This window comes from Crinia signifera, chromosome 4, assembly GCF_055691185.1.
Source record: "Crinia signifera chromosome 4, ASM5569118v1, whole genome shotgun sequence".
Lineage (NCBI taxonomy): Eukaryota > Metazoa > Chordata > Amphibia > Anura > Myobatrachidae > Crinia > Crinia signifera.
The window spans coordinates 260950744-260966437 of NC_139220.1; the positions used below are offsets into that span (position 1 = coordinate 260950744).

At 46.0% G+C, this 15694-nt stretch overlaps 1 protein-coding gene across 3 annotated transcripts in view; it reads left to right on the plus strand.

The window, feature by feature from the left end:
• Nucleotides 1-496: 496 nt before the first annotated feature.
• PAQR5 (progestin and adipoQ receptor family member 5) overlaps nt 497-15694 on the plus strand; it is a 61954-nt gene continuing 46756 nt past the window's right edge. For 2 of the 3 annotated variants that reach the window (XM_083184407.1, XM_083184412.1), the window contains exons 1-2: nt 1659-1783; nt 7760-7881. The gene's annotated coding sequence lies outside the window, so the exon portion shown is untranslated. Of the gene's footprint in view, nt 541-1658; nt 1784-7759; nt 7882-15694 lie in introns of those variants that run through there. The other variant, XM_083184408.1, reaches the window with a different exon arrangement.

The following is a 15694-nucleotide window of genomic DNA, read 5'->3' on the forward strand; positions in this document are numbered from 1 at the left end:
GGAGGGCCATAGTTTGGACATGCATGCTTAAGCTTAGGCTCAGCAATCTTACCATTCCCATGACCATGTGGATGAAAAAGCCTTAAAAAGTCCCCACAAATTTAAATAAAATAGTGAAAACTCATGTCGACCTTTTCATGTATCGACCTTCTCATGTGTCAACCTTTTCAATGTCGACCTAGAAATAGGGGGTTATTTAGACCTGATCACATGGCTGCATATTTCGCAGGCTGGGTGGTAATTGAATGACTGAGCATGCATACGGCCCATATGCATGTGTGAGGCCATCCCGCATGATTGCCAGTGTTCTCACTAGAGAACACTGGTCAGCACAGATCACTCAGCACACATCGCTGGTGCATCGCCATGGTTGCCTACCTGACCCTCTCCGTCAGGGAGAAAATGCTCTGTTCCTGGAAATGTACGATTGCCAGCACCTGTGGGGAGCTAGGTAATTGATAAGAAAGGTGTTTCACCACAGGTGATGACAATCATACATTACCAGGAACAGAGCAATTTCTCTGTGAAGGAGAGGGTCAGGTAGGCAACCATGATATAATGTATCTATCTATCTATCTATCAGTAAGCTCGCTCGAAGCAAATGCTTTGAAAACTAGGGTACTTGTTTCCTAGCACGGCGCCTACGATATTCAGTCGTATGGCATCTTATACATTGTATCGCATCGCATGCCATATACCCGCATGCGAAGCGATTTTAAATTGTATAAGCACCCTAATGGGTTTTTTCAATGTTAAATGGTCCCCTATAGGATTTTTAATTGTATAAGCACCCTAATGGATGCTTACAATGTTAAATGCACCCCCACTATCAACTTTTTTGATATAGTGTGGCGAGTGGACGTGTATTACTTTACATGTATTCCGCGTCCCCTCGCCACACTTCGGGCTCGCTGCGCTCGCCACACTATATAAAATCAACTCCACGCCGACGCGGATGGTGGGGGTATGAAAAGGTCGGAGGACGCGTACCGCCGCCCCTCACGGGCTCGCTGCGCTCGCCACTCTTCGAGGTTGGCATTGATAGTGGGGGTGTCGTGGGGATGCTTTTTAACATTGTAAGCACCCATTACGGTGCTTATACAATTAATAATCTTATAGGGGGGCCATTTAACATTGAAAGCACCCATTAGGGTGCTTATACAATTAATAATCTTATAGGGGGCCATTTAACATTGATAGCAACTATTAGGGTGCTTATACAATTTAAAATCGTATACCATCACATTGTATGGCATTGTATGCCATATACGATTTAAAAATTGTATAACATCGGGTGCCATCACGTCGCATCGCATACCATTGTAAGGCTTATGGTATACGATGCGATGGGCGCCGAGCTAGGAAACAAGTACCGAAACTAGTAAGGCAGCTAATTGTACATGATTGCCTGAGAAAGAGATGTCGTTTCACTTGCTGCCAACATATATATAGGTCTAGTGTCAGGTAGGCAACCATGATATATATACACATATACATACGTACCTCTCAACATGACCCTCTCCAGGAGGGGCACAATGCTCTGTTTCTGGACTCTTACTTTATGCGAGGTATGCATCAGGGTATAACCAAGTAACAAATTGCAAAAACATACATTACATATAAAAGATGCAGAAGTTGGTAGCCTTCAGACAGCATGGGGGCATAGTACCACTTTCCTATTGGGGTTTCCTCTATAGGAAGAGGTGGGGCTAGTGTTCTGGGCAGGAAGGCAGGCAGCCTGTAATTGTGCACTGCATGCTCTGGTTCCATGAGGAGGTTACAGGTAAGGTATGTAGGCCTGAGTATAGCTACCTTCCCATTACAGGCATCACTTATTGTACTGTGTGCTGTGCATATCTCCTGTTTTAGAACCACACACACACTGTTTCCTGTGCTGAAAATGTTTGCTTCATATATTTTTTTTTCCCCTCTAATTATTACAATATGATATTTATGGGATCTTTTCATATAAGATATAACAAACATATATATTGGTGTTTTGAGGTAAAGACCTGGGACATGCATGGAAATCGCAAATATCAGCCATACTTGTCATGTATTTATCATGTGTTGGTCACGTGAATGTTAAAACACATACAACGCTACCTGGCACCTTGTCCCAGTGTGATAACGAGGGGGGTTCTGCTTGTTTTTCAATTGCAGTAACCTGAACAAAATAAAGGAACTGCTGTATAAAAGATTATAGATTGTGAGCTTGCAGCAGGGCCCTCCTACCTCCATGTCTGTCTGTTGTTACCCAGTTTGTTCTATCACTGTCTTCAACTGTAAAGCGCAGTGGAATCAGCTGACTAAATAAATAATAAAGGCATGTGGATTTAGCTAATGCCGGCCAAGTTTTTGCCCATATGTATGGGAGAAGCAGAATCACACTTTTATCCCATTGTGAGAAAACCCAGGGCAGAACTGCAAGCTCTATTGCAGTGGTCAGGGAACTCGGTCCTCATTACCACACGCAGTGCATGTTTTGCAGGTCTCCTCACAGAGGGCCTTATTATAGTTCGCTCTTTCTGACAAAATCCTTGGACAAAACCATGTGCACGGCAGGGGGGAAAAGGAACATGTGCAGAGAGAATTAGATTGGGTGAGTTATTTTGTTTCTGTGCAGGGTAAATACTGGCTGCTTTATTTTTACACTGCAATATAGATCTCACTTTGAAGTAAAACCCCACCCAAATCTAATTCTCTCTGCACAAGTAACATCTGCCCCACCTGCAGTGCACATGGTTTTGTCCATCTAAGAAGGATTTTGTCAGAAAGAGTGAACTAGAATAAGACCCAGAATCACAAGTGAAATAATTAACTCCATCTGCGGACCTTATAAAATGTGTCTGTGAGTAATTAGTACACCTGTGCACCTGCTGGGGTACCAGCAAAACATGCACTGTGTGGGGTAATGAGGACCGAGTTCCCTGACAACTGCTCTATTGTACCATTTATACCCCTTTCACACTCGCAGAGCCGGGTCATACCCGGGAATGTGTTCCCGGATGCTTTCTGGGAATGTACCCTTGCACACTGCACTCAGACCTGGGATCGACCCGGGACAGCCCCATTCACACTGATCCCGGGAAATCCCTGCAAATACATATGCATGTCATTAGAAATGGATTCCAGGGCTCTGAAAGATGACATCAGCATTGGAGAGCCCAAGAAAGCTCCAATCAGCAGCTTTATTTAAAGTCCCATGTACCCAATCCCGGGTCACAGCATTCACACTGACCGCATCCCGGGTTGATTCCGGAATATACCCAGGCCAGGACCTGGGTAGAAATCCCGGGATTTTCATCCCGGGATATTCTTTCAAGACGGTACTTGTTTCCTACCACGGCGCCCATCGCATGCCATCGTGTACCTTATTTAGAGGTCTGCGATGTGTGCGATGCGATGCTTGTACAATTAAATATCGCATAGCATCGCATGCCAGAAAATGGGATGCGATGCGATTTTTAATTGTACAAGCACCCATGCCATGAGATGTGTGGGTGCTTACAATGAGATGTAACCCCCAGTATCCACGCCATCCTGAAGCGTGGTGAGCGCAGTGGTGCGCGTCCTCCGACCTTTTCATATCCCCACTATCCACGTCAGCGTGGAGTTGATTTTAGATAGTGTGGCGAGGGGACGCGGATTACTTCACATGTATTCCGCGACCGCTCGCTGCGCTTTGGGCTCGGTGGCTCGCTGCGCTCGCCACTATCTAAAATCGACTCCACGCCGACGTGGATAGTGGGGGTATGTAGCGGTCGGAGGACGCATACCGCTGCGCTCACCGCACCTCGGGATAGCGTGGATACTGGGGGTTACATCTCATTGTAAGCACCCATCACATCTCATGGCATGGGTGCTTGTACAATTAAAAATCGGATCGCATTCCAGGGGGATGCGTTGCAATGACATTTTTAGGAGCCCATACGATGGAAATCGTGGGCGCCGTTCTAGGAAACAAGTACCTTCAAGACCTTTTCACACTGAGCTAAATCCCAGGTTGATGCGCGTTCATGTGCAAAAACCCGGGATATTATTGCAAGTGTGAAAGGGTATTACAGAACCATTCACTATACTATACAGTACATATAAAGTGGGTGTGGCTCATTAGGACGAAAGTGTCAAAATGTTAACACAAGGAAAAGGTTGACATGCATGAGAATGACATGGTGAAAAGGTCAACACAAACAAAGATCGACATGCTAAGAGGTCAACATGAGTTTTTCAAAGATTGACATGGACACCATATATGTGGACTGCATCCCCTCACATGCCTCGCTGCGTGTGGCACACTTTTATAATCTAACTCTGTGTCTACTTGTATGGTAAACTATGAACAAGTCAGTTTAAAAAAAATTGTGAAAAACTCTGTGGTCCTGGCTCCCCTGTCCGCTCCTTGCTCCAGTGTCTTAATGCTAACGGACCATCACAAAATGTCTGCCCCCATGCAGCAGACACTTTTCTGCTGTATGGGGGTGGACATTTTGTTATAGTCCGTTTAGATTAGAAGCAGAAGCCAGGAGGGTACATGGAAGCCGGGACCACAGACAAATCTTCTGCGGGTCCCGGGCTCCGATCACAGGTGAGCTCCCGGCAGGCGGCATTACAATAGCCCCGCAGACCCCGGCGCCCACACCTATACAGTGCCTCCCCGCCATTGCGGGGTCTGCGGGGCTATTGTTATGCCACTGTGCATATCATATAAAGCGGGGTTTCTTAGGAAACATGCATGCAATCAATTTCATTTAGATGAAGCAAACATCAGGGTTAGTGGTTAATCAGGACTGACATTGGTTAGTAGTCTCCTGTAATATAGTTACGACTCCTTTAGCAGGGAAAGAGGATGCTGGCCTCAGCCAGATTGGCAAAAGAGAGAATGTGAAGCCACTCCAGGGATGCTTTATTTGTTGTGTTGGCTGCACCCGGCTCAGTTACCACTCCACAGCCTTTCTCAGGGTCCGTCCACGTGTTAGTTGTCACTGAGGCAATAACTGGTACCAGAAAATAAGACTGACGCATTTCTCCACCTCTTACAGATCAGCGGCTTCTCCAGATAACTGACTCTCTGCGGAAGCCGACGATCTGTAAGAGGTGGAGAAATGCGTCAGTCATGTTTGCGGTTACCAATTATTGCCCCATCGACGACAAACATGTGGGCAGACCCTGAGAAAGGCTGTGGAGTTCCAACCAAGCCGGGTGCCGCCAACACAACAAATAAAGGGTCCCTGGAGAGGGAATCTCACTGTCGGTGGGACTGTGCACAATTAGTCCATGCCCATCAGCCACACAGCTACTGCAGCTACACTTCCAGGTTCAAAAAGCGGTTCTGGACACACGTAAAGGCAGCTCCGCCTGCCTCCTCCTGCTGTCCACAAACCCTGCGTACCATAGTACCAATTAAAAATAAGAAAAATGGAAAAAATATATATATATATATATATATATATATATATATATATATATATACACAGTACAGCAGCTCACCAACAAGCAGGGGCGTCACTCGGAGACTTCAAACAGTGATTTCTTTATTCAGCAAAGCATGAATCCAACAATTGTTTCGAGCCTACAAGCTCGTCCTCAGGGATAGCACACAAGTGTACAATGAAGGGTATAAATACCTATAGTGGCTCCTCCTCCACCATTAATCATACAAAAACAAGCATAAAACAATCTCACCTGTGCATGAAGATGCGCCAGTTCGTCCACTCTCCCCGTCAGCCACGCGTGCATGTCGCGGCGTGTGACGTCACCAGCCTCCGCCCTTGTTAGGGGCGCTGCTAGGTAACATCTCTCACGTCGCGGCTACACACAGCGTGCCAGCGTAGGGTTCCGTGCGCGTCATGGCGTGTGTCGTCACCCGCCCACCACCATCTATGATGGGGTTGCTAGGCAACTCACAAGACGCCACTACGCCTCACCGTTCCCTTAATGGAGAGGACAGACTGGTACATAAAATCTAGTTAAAGTGCAAGTGCATAATAAAGTGCAATGTGGACACATCTACCATATGATTAAAAAAACATATGTTTTTTTAATCATATGGTAGATGTGTCCACATTGCACTTTATTATGCACTTGCACTTTAACTAGATTTTATGTACCAGTCTGTCCTCTCCATTAAGGGAACGGTGAGGCGTAGTGGCGTCTTGTGAGTTGCCTAGCAACCCCATCATAGATGGTGGTGGGCGGGTGACGACACACGCCATGACGCGCACGGAACCCTACGCTGGCACGCTGTGTGTAGCCGCGACGTGAGAGATGTTACCTAGCAGCGCCCCTAACAAGGGCGGAGGCTGGTGACGTCACACGCCGCGACATGCACGCGTGGCTGACGGGGAGAGTGGACGAACTGGCGCATCTTCATGCACAGGTGAGATTGTTTTATGCTTGTTTTTGTATGATTAATGGTGGAGGAGGAGCCACTATAGGTATTTATACCCTTCATTGTACACTTGTGTGCTATCCCTGAGGACGAGCTTGTAGGCTCGAAACAATTGTTGGATTCATGCTTGCTGAATAAAGAAATCACTGTTTGAAGTCTCCGAGTGACGCCCCTGCTTGTTGGTGAGCTGCTGTACTGTGCATTTGGGGTATCCCCCCTGGGAAGGCACCGGAGCAAGTCCTGTATTACAGTGGGAGTGCCGGATCTATCTGGATATATATATATATATATATATATATATATATATATATATATATATATATATATATATATATATATATATATATAATTTAAAAAGGTGCAGTGGTCTTGCACTCCCCCCCCCCCCCCCCCCCCCCAAAAAAAAAAAAAGCCGCCAGGCTCCATAGCAGCTGCATCCCATGCACCCTCCATCGTTGCGTCACTGGCTGCTGCACTTGGAACAGTCAAAGCCACTGACCATTTCTAAATTCTTAGGAAGGATAGCAGCGCGCCCATTTTGCAGATCGCTCCCGCAGCATTTGCCAGTAACCACTTTATTATTACATGGGGGAGAAGCGAAATCCCTATTTACATTACATACATCTCCCCTTCAGTTGTGTCTGGTTACATTTCTTTAGTGGATGTGCCACATGTGAGGTAGCTGTGTTCTGTAGAAAGGTAGTACTGGTGGTTGATAGATTGTAGGCATGCTTCAACACATCCCTTTTGAATGTACCTCCTTCTGCTGATGGACAAACGTGCATGGTTTCGCTCTTACCATTAAATCCCTCTAACATCTGTGGAACTACACATCCAAGCATGCCACAGATTTCCTATTGGGGCATGCTGAAACTGTGGCAGGGCATGCTGGGATTTTTAGTTCCACAGAAGCTGGAAAGCATGCATGTTTGTAATGACTGCAGCTGTGCACCCACTAGGTGATTTGGGAAAACTTGGACCGTTTGTAGATTTCAATGGCCGGTTTGCCACCCCGTGCTATATTTGATTGCTGGATCAGGTTCTAACTGCCATGCTACAAACTAGGTTTGAATAATGATTGTTGGGAGTTTATCACTCTCCAGTTTATCACATTTTGAAGCTTAGTACATCTCTCTATGATATTACTGTCGCTAGGTTTGATGTACAGCACATTAAAACTAGCTCTGTCGCAAGTGTCCGCAGGAGCGCACATATGTCCTGAGCGATATGCCAGTCCCATAAATCCAACCAGGTGGCATATAGTACAGTGTGTACCCAGCTGTAGAGAATTGGTTCTAAATGGAACAATAGAAATTTTTACTGTACAGTACATATACAGTATTTCACAGTTACATTTTTCAACCTCAGCCCAGTCACTCTCCATCATGAGGACATTTCCTGAGGGACAGCCATGACCCCAACCTCAAAGAAGAGCCCTTCATAATCCAATTGTCTGTGGAGAGCAGGTTGACATGGATTAAAATATACAGGTATGTCAAATAATTTAAATGTATGCATCTTTATGGAGTCCATGTGCATTAACATGGGGTGGGGGGGGTGTCAAAATATTGGTTCAACAACAAACAAAAAAATGTTGATTAAAAGAGTTTACAGTGGAATAAAATCTGTCACTACCCCATGCACCAAATTTTCTTTCTGTAGAGCAGAATGGTGTAGAATCTTTTTTGCTGTTTGTCAGCACTAACCATACACTAGGTCACACAGGAGTGCCTGGCGGTTAAGCATTATCCTTTAACTATGCACAAAGAATGAATGAACGAAGCTATCACGCCCAAAGGAAAAATGTATTTACGATACTGTAATCCTGCTGTCTGTACAAAGATATGCCACCATTGTCTAAAGTGCAGTACTCCAGCTTTACTAATACAATTGGAAACACGTTTTCTCTTCATTTTTCTTTTTTATGATTAGCTTTTAATATTGACTTTACCTGCTAGATTATTTCTGACATTAAAGTGGATTTGAAAAGTATGTTTTGCATAATGCCTTGTATTTATTACAGCGATGCAAAATATAGTTCCTCAGCCGTTTTGTCAATCCTGACCGCTTGGAACCTCACAAACCTAATGCAGCTGGTGAAGGGGTCCATTAACAGGCCAGGCCACCTAAATAACGCTTGATAAATTGATTTTAGCCTCTGTAGAGCATAGGTTGCCATCCACAGTTCACAAGGCACACTAGCAGGCCAGGTTTTTCGGTATTGCTAACTTGAACACAGGTAAGTACCTCAGTTATTTTGATTTAACCATCTATCTATCTATTAACCATCTATGCACAAGCATGGATATCATAAATAACAGTACTGTTACACTAGTACATTATGGACTTTCATGCGATTTCATCCCATCGGGTCAATAAATCATGTGAAAAATGTTATATCTTATATCCTTTACTTCTGATCCTATGTGCGGTCCCGGTCCCAAATCGGATCCGGAGATTGTTACTGCTGCATTAAGGGGATGCAGTTAAAATCCCGGCGGTCGGGATCCCGGCGTTCAGAATCCCGACGCCGGAATCCCGACCGCCGAAATGCCGACACATTCTCCCTCCTGGGGTGTCCACGACACCCCTGGAGGGAGAATAAATTAGTGTGCCGAGCGTAGCGAGGCACCGGGCCCGCTGCGTGGCGAGCGCAGCGAGCCCGCAAGGGGGGGGCGATCCACGTCCCCCCCCCCTTGTCGGCATTTCGGCTGTCGGGATTCCGGTGTCGGGATTCTGAACGCCGGGATCCCGACCGCCGGGATTCAATACTGAATCCGCATTAAGGATACATCGTGTCCTGGGCAGCGAATGGAAATGTAATTGTAATCCCTTTTTTTTATAGGCATTTGCACCGTTCGTGCTGGGTGGTTATCTTGGGTTTCATATCTGCAGGAAACTGGGGGAAAAGGTGTGTGTGGGGGGGTCATGGGTCACATGCCCTGGGTCCTGGATGTGATGCCCATATGCCCGCTCTGCACAAGATCTGTGTCTCTTCTGCACAGATCACTAGCTCCCATTCTCTATTACAGGACTTTCATTGGGCTGCTCCCATCCTATGGAATGCCCTTCCACGCACAATAAAGGCCCCATACACTATGCGATTTGGGCACGATTTCACCCGATTCGGATGAATCGGGCCGTGAAATCAGCCCAAATCGCACTTGCAGACACCCCCTCTGATCCGATGCGCGGTCCCGTGGGGTCGGGAGGTCAGACGGGCTGCACATAAGATTTGCTAAATCTTATGTGCAGCCCAGCCCCGGAGCCGTGCGGGGGATGACAGCGGGCGGGGGATGCCGGCTATAGAGAGCCGAGCAGGGGGAGGCTGCATAGGGAGCCGTGCAGGAGGCACTTGAAGCTGTTGTGGTGGGGTGACAGCGGGAGCAGGGCGCCGGGCAGGGAGGATGACGCTGGCTGCCTGGCTGTGGCGGGAGCCGGGAGGAACACAGATAACTTTAAAAAAAAAAAACCCATACAGATGACTAGCAAGCCATTGATTGTCTGAGACCTCTCTCAGCCAATCGCTGATTGGCTGAGAGAGGTCTCAGCCAATCAATGGCTTGCTAGTCATCTGTATGGGCTTTTTTTTCCCAAATTATCTGTTCCTCCCAGGCCGGCTCCCGCCGCTGCCCGGCAGCCAGCATGCGTCATCCTCCCTGCCCGGCGCCCTGTTCCCGCTGTCACCCCACCGCAACAGCCTCCTCCTGCCCGGCTCCCTATGCAGCCTCCCCCTGCTCGGCTCTCTATTAGCCGGCATCCCCCGCCCGCTGATGTCCCCCGCATGGCTCCCTCCTCCTGCAGCTCCCCGGGGACTGCATATGATAAATCCATGCAATTTATCATATGCAAACCTTGGCACATCAAGTGCCTAAACGCGTGTCCCCCTCCCGGGGAGCTGCAGGGTGAAATCAGGTCCGACTTGTCCCTAGGACAAGTCGGACTAATGTATGGGGGCCTTAACACTCTCCGCTAGCATCCAAACTTTCAAGTGTTCCCTGAAAACTCACCTCTTCCGGCAAGCCTATCATATTTAAGTTCTACACGCATAACCCTCTGAGGCACTTATGTATTATATAGCTTCCCTTCTGGACCTGTAACTTGGTGGGACTGCTATGCTATTACTGGTGCCTGTCCTTGTGTTTCCCTTCTATATCCCTATAGACTGTAAGCTTGCAGCAGGGCCCTCTTACCTCCAAGTCTGTCTGTTGTTACCCAGTTTGTTTTATCACTGTCTACTATTGTAAAGCGCAACAGAATCTACTGCGCTATATAAGAAATAAATATGTGCATGCAGTAAGAGGGGTGGGGGTGGTTGGGGGAACGTGGAGGCCCGGATGACGAAAATACTGGTGATTAGACGGAATTTCCGTAGTTAGTGGGAGGCAAAGCCAGAGCTCATTGGAATGCCAGGAATGTGTGGTAATGATCCATAAAAAAATAATAAAAATAAACCAGTGACAACTTTTGGCAGTTGCATTGCAAGTGTGATCTGTGTAGGCGAGCTGTTATCACATTTGTATCAGAACAGTTGTATGCCAGTTTTACCTGTAGTAAATCGTGGGTATACTGTACTCTACATTAGAATTATATGTGGTATCTTATAACACTTGTTTCTCTAGAGGTTTTTGTGTGTAAAGTGCATGATGATTTCTAACGCAATTCCATTAGTATTGTATGTTACTCCAGCTGACACAGTCCCACGGAGCGTTTTAGGCTCTCATTACAGGCTGTGAGGTTTGTGAAAGTGCTGTACGTTCCAGCAATGGTATACTGTACATACTGTAATAGCCATGGGCGCGTCTGAAGCTGGGACAGAGATAGTCTGGAAAGCATCCATGTGCACTATGCTATAAAGGTGTGAACAACTGGCAGGTGTTACCCATCCACCTTTTCTTAGCTATTTATATCATTAGTACATGACCGAACGATATGGTAATGCTTTGGTGGAATTAACGTTACCAGGTTACGAGTCGGATACACAGGATTTTCTATTACAGACTCCTGCCCCGACTTGCCCTGGATGTCTATGATCATATGGAGAGTCACTGACTGTTTATTATTGTTTCTCTCAAAAGGATATTGTTCCCAAACCTTCCATACATTTACCTACAAACAAACCTGTTATTTCATCTGGTAAGGGAATTCCTCTTGTAAGGCTCTGATTTAAAGAGAAAGGCTAGAGGTCGTGTCCTCGTTGAGTATAAGGAGGAGGTGAGAGGTATGTGTCCTTTGTGTAAGGAGGAAGTGAGAAGTAGTGTCCTTTTGTGTAAGGAAGGGGTGATAGGTGTGTCCCGATGCCCTGTGTATTATGAGGAGGTATGTGTCCAGTGGGACCACTTGGGGGTACTTGAGAATAATAGAAGTCTCCCGATGGCGGAACAAGTCTTCTGTTGCTGTGGAGGTGAACCGCATCTCATCACTTCAGGTTCCATCTGCAGTCTCCTCAGCGTCTCCTCGTGCTTTTGCCCAACCAGCCATCCAATGGGAGCTACCCATGCTGCCCTCAGATAGATAAACAGCGTCCGTCCTCCTAACAGTGGGTGAAGACTATCACATCAGCGAACATCTGCCCCGCACTCACATTGATGATGAAGGCAGCGGCATTTATCCTACAGGCATTAAAGTTAGCAGGAACCCCGGAGACAGTACACAGCCAGCATTCAGATTCAGAGGGACCCAATTCCTGATCGCACACTACTCCTGGGCTTAATATAAAGTCACGCATACCGCTCACTGGAGGATGGATGGGGCGGAGTTATCAGAGGAGAAGGTACTCATATTTGAAAAGCCTTATCAAGAGGTATGGAAGAGAAACAAAATTGGGAACCCCTGCTTTAAAGTCTGCTTATTATGTGGTAATGAAAGATTTGTGGCAAATTAAGAACAGATAAGTGGTATCCTGATAATTGTACATGAGGAGGAGGCTTGAAATCTACTTTGAGTTCTCCAAATTTGGAAGAAGTGCAAAGTCTGGGTCCAGTCTATGCATTAAGAAGCAGGGATACATCTACATTGGGTGGCAGTGTATAGCCTATGTATTAGGAGCAGTGGCTTTGACCTTGAAATGTTAAAGCCCTAGTAATCAAACCCCAAAAAGCAGCAGCTTAGTAAATCTAATAAAAATAAGTTCTACTGAGTGCAGCGTACATACCTGCCAGTCTGATCTGCCCAGCAGAGCCATCACACACTTTTGTGGACACAATTGTGGAGAAAGTCAAGTGACTACCAGTGCTCCAAATCCTGCTTCACTAGATATCTATAAAGTAAGAGATTCGGTGAGAAATCACCAATTTTTTTTAAAGCGGCAGAATAAAAAAGTTTACACAATAATAATCAGTAAAAAGCACAGAACTGAGCGTAAAGATTTTGCGAAAAAAGCTGCATCCAGAATAATAAAAAGTTGTTGGATAACGTCGCCTCAATGAGTGCAGTGTCCCTCTTTTTGGGCCCAAAACAGTTGGTCCGAGTAATGGATGGCGTAGTAGCATCCCTTTTTAGATGCTTCCTCCAATTTAATTGGTGGTGGCGTTCCTCCAAGAATTATAGAGGTGGCTTTCCTCCAAAGTGATGTTTAGGTGCCTGGTTGTAAACCCGGGATCTGGGAAATACTCGGTTGGTCCAGCAGATGGTGTAAGGCACTCTGGGTGGTCAAGGAGTGAGCATCTGGATAAGCAGCGTTTGTGTGTGTGTGTGTGTGTGTGTGTGGGGTGCCAGTAACCAATGTCTGTGACATACCAAGTTGAAAAGCAGTTGGCTGGTCTGAAATAAAAAAGTGGGTTAGGTGTGTGGGGTGGTGTTTTGGTTGACAGTTGTTCGGTTGGATGGTTTAAGGAAAGTTGGTCTGATATATATATATATATATATATCTCCCACATGATACATGTAATAGGGCAGGGGTAGCCAACTCCAGTCCTCGAGAGCTACCAACAGTTAACGTTTTCCAGGTCTCCTCACAGAGGGGGTTATTCTCTTTCTGACAAAATCCTTCTTAGATGGACAAAACCATGTGCACTGCAGGTGGGGCAGATGTTACTTGTGCAGAGAGAATTAGATTTGGGTGGGGTTTTACTTCAAAGTGACATCTATATTGCAGTGTAAAAATAAAGCAGTCAGTATTTTCCCTGCATAGAAACAAAAGAACTCACCCAAATCAAATTCTCTCTGCACATTTTACATCTGCCCCCCTGCAGTGCACATGGTTTTGTCCATCTAAGAAGGATTTTGTCAGAGAGTGAACCAAAATTACCCCCAGAATCACAAGTGAAGTAATTCGCTCCACCTGTAGTTCTTTTTAAATGTCAGTCAGTAATGAGTGCACCTGTTTACCTGCAAGGTGAGCTGGAAAATGTGAACTGTTGGTAGCTCTCAAGGACTGGAGTTGGCTACCCCTGTATAATAGGGTGTGTGTGCTCTTCTGAAAGAGATCAGCAAGGTATTGTAGTGTGGATCTCTGGCAGATGAGTTAAACCTGGGTGTAACAGATTGATTCACATCAGTTGGAAATCAAAGCATTATACCTGGATTGTACTTTTATGCTGATTCATATACATTAGTACAGGGGTACTCAAACTATTTTGCTCTGGTACCCCATCAGACAATAAAAATGACAAGACCCCAGCAAGTTACTGCAGAAGGTCATCACTTGACATGTGTAGGAAGCAGACAGCACATACATGGCAGCATTGTGGAGGCACAAACTGATGGGAGGAGTCTAAAATAACAAACAATTGAACAACTCCTTAAATCACTGACTGAGATCAGAAAAGTCATCAGCCTGACGGTCAGCAACATGGAGTCGTGACCCCATGCTGAGAAGGTCAGGACCCACAGTTTGAGAACCGCTGCATTAGTACTTCCTACCATAGTGCTGCTGCATATAGAATTCTGCACCTTTCTACTGTCATTTAGGGCACACTTTTATGACTAATTACTATTTATAGCAAATAGTAATTGTCTCTTTAAAGAAGAGACTTTTGTTTATTGGACCACACCGGTAACTCTTGGTACTGAAATGCAGAAAGCAATTCTCCATACTTATAACAAAGATTATGCAATTACACAATATAGCAATATAAAGGTGTAATTAACATCACATTAGCAACATATACATTGTGCATGCTAGAATGGACATGCCATATAGTTTTCAAAAGATATAAGGTAAAATAAAAAGTACAACACTCTAAGTAAGTAAGTAAAATTTATATAGCGCACTTTCTCCAGCAGGACTCAAGGCGCTTACAGACATTAAAAAAAACAATGCACATAATACAGAGGATGTTGGAGGTACAGTAACAGACATGTCACAGACAAAAGCCCTTGAGCACACAGTAAGCATAATGCAGGAGTGGTGCAGCATTTTGGATAATAACTTCCATGGGTTGTGTACTCCACCCTGACAAGGTACCAAGTGCGGCAGCCATTTTAGGCGCTCTGCGTAGGAATACCCAGGGTGAAATAGATTACCCCTAAAAGAAACTACCCAAAATGGATGATTTCAATGTATACTCAGGTCCATGTATTTTTCATCCCATTCATAAGTGCACCAGATGAGGCAGCCATGGAGGGTGCACTACGAAGGTTACACTGTAAGGGGCGAGCCATACAAGGACCCAATGCATGTACTGGAAAGCAAATACTTCTGTAGTAGTATGATAAACCCTGCACAGAAACATCCACGTGATCCACATCCTGTCCGCGGAGATACCATCTGAGGCAACCAGCTTGGTGCACTGCATAGGTCAGCGCTGGCAGGGTGTGCAATCTGTGGAGGTACACAATACAGGAAAACGCACATGGTGGGGTTGATGTGTGCTGCAGGAGAGGAGGGGGGGGGGGGGGGGGAGAAAAGACATGAACACACATTTGCAGGGGACTGACACTTTTACAAGGGATTGATGGGTGAAGTGTTGGTGCATAGGCTGACCCTGCTGCTTCCCCTCACAGCTCCATGCTCACCATGAGGGGTAGTCCAGGTGTTCTCAGCCTTAGGGGTGGTGGGCCTGGTCCACTCATGGCAAAGGTGAGTTGAGGCCACATGATGTTCCTGAATTTTTGGATATAATGCAGTCCTTCAGCAGTAATGATGGTTTGTGCTTTGCCTTCTGGTTTCCTTCGGGTTAACGTGGGTATAACGCTGCTATTATTTTAAAGAAGACCCTTTATAACTAGACCCTTCAGATACTAGACCCCTAACGTCCTAAAGGACTGACGTCCCAAGGTGTCTCGCAGCAGTGTACGGACACCCGATACCCTGCGAGCCCGGCCGGGACCTTCCCAGTGGCAGGGACGCATGCATTCCGA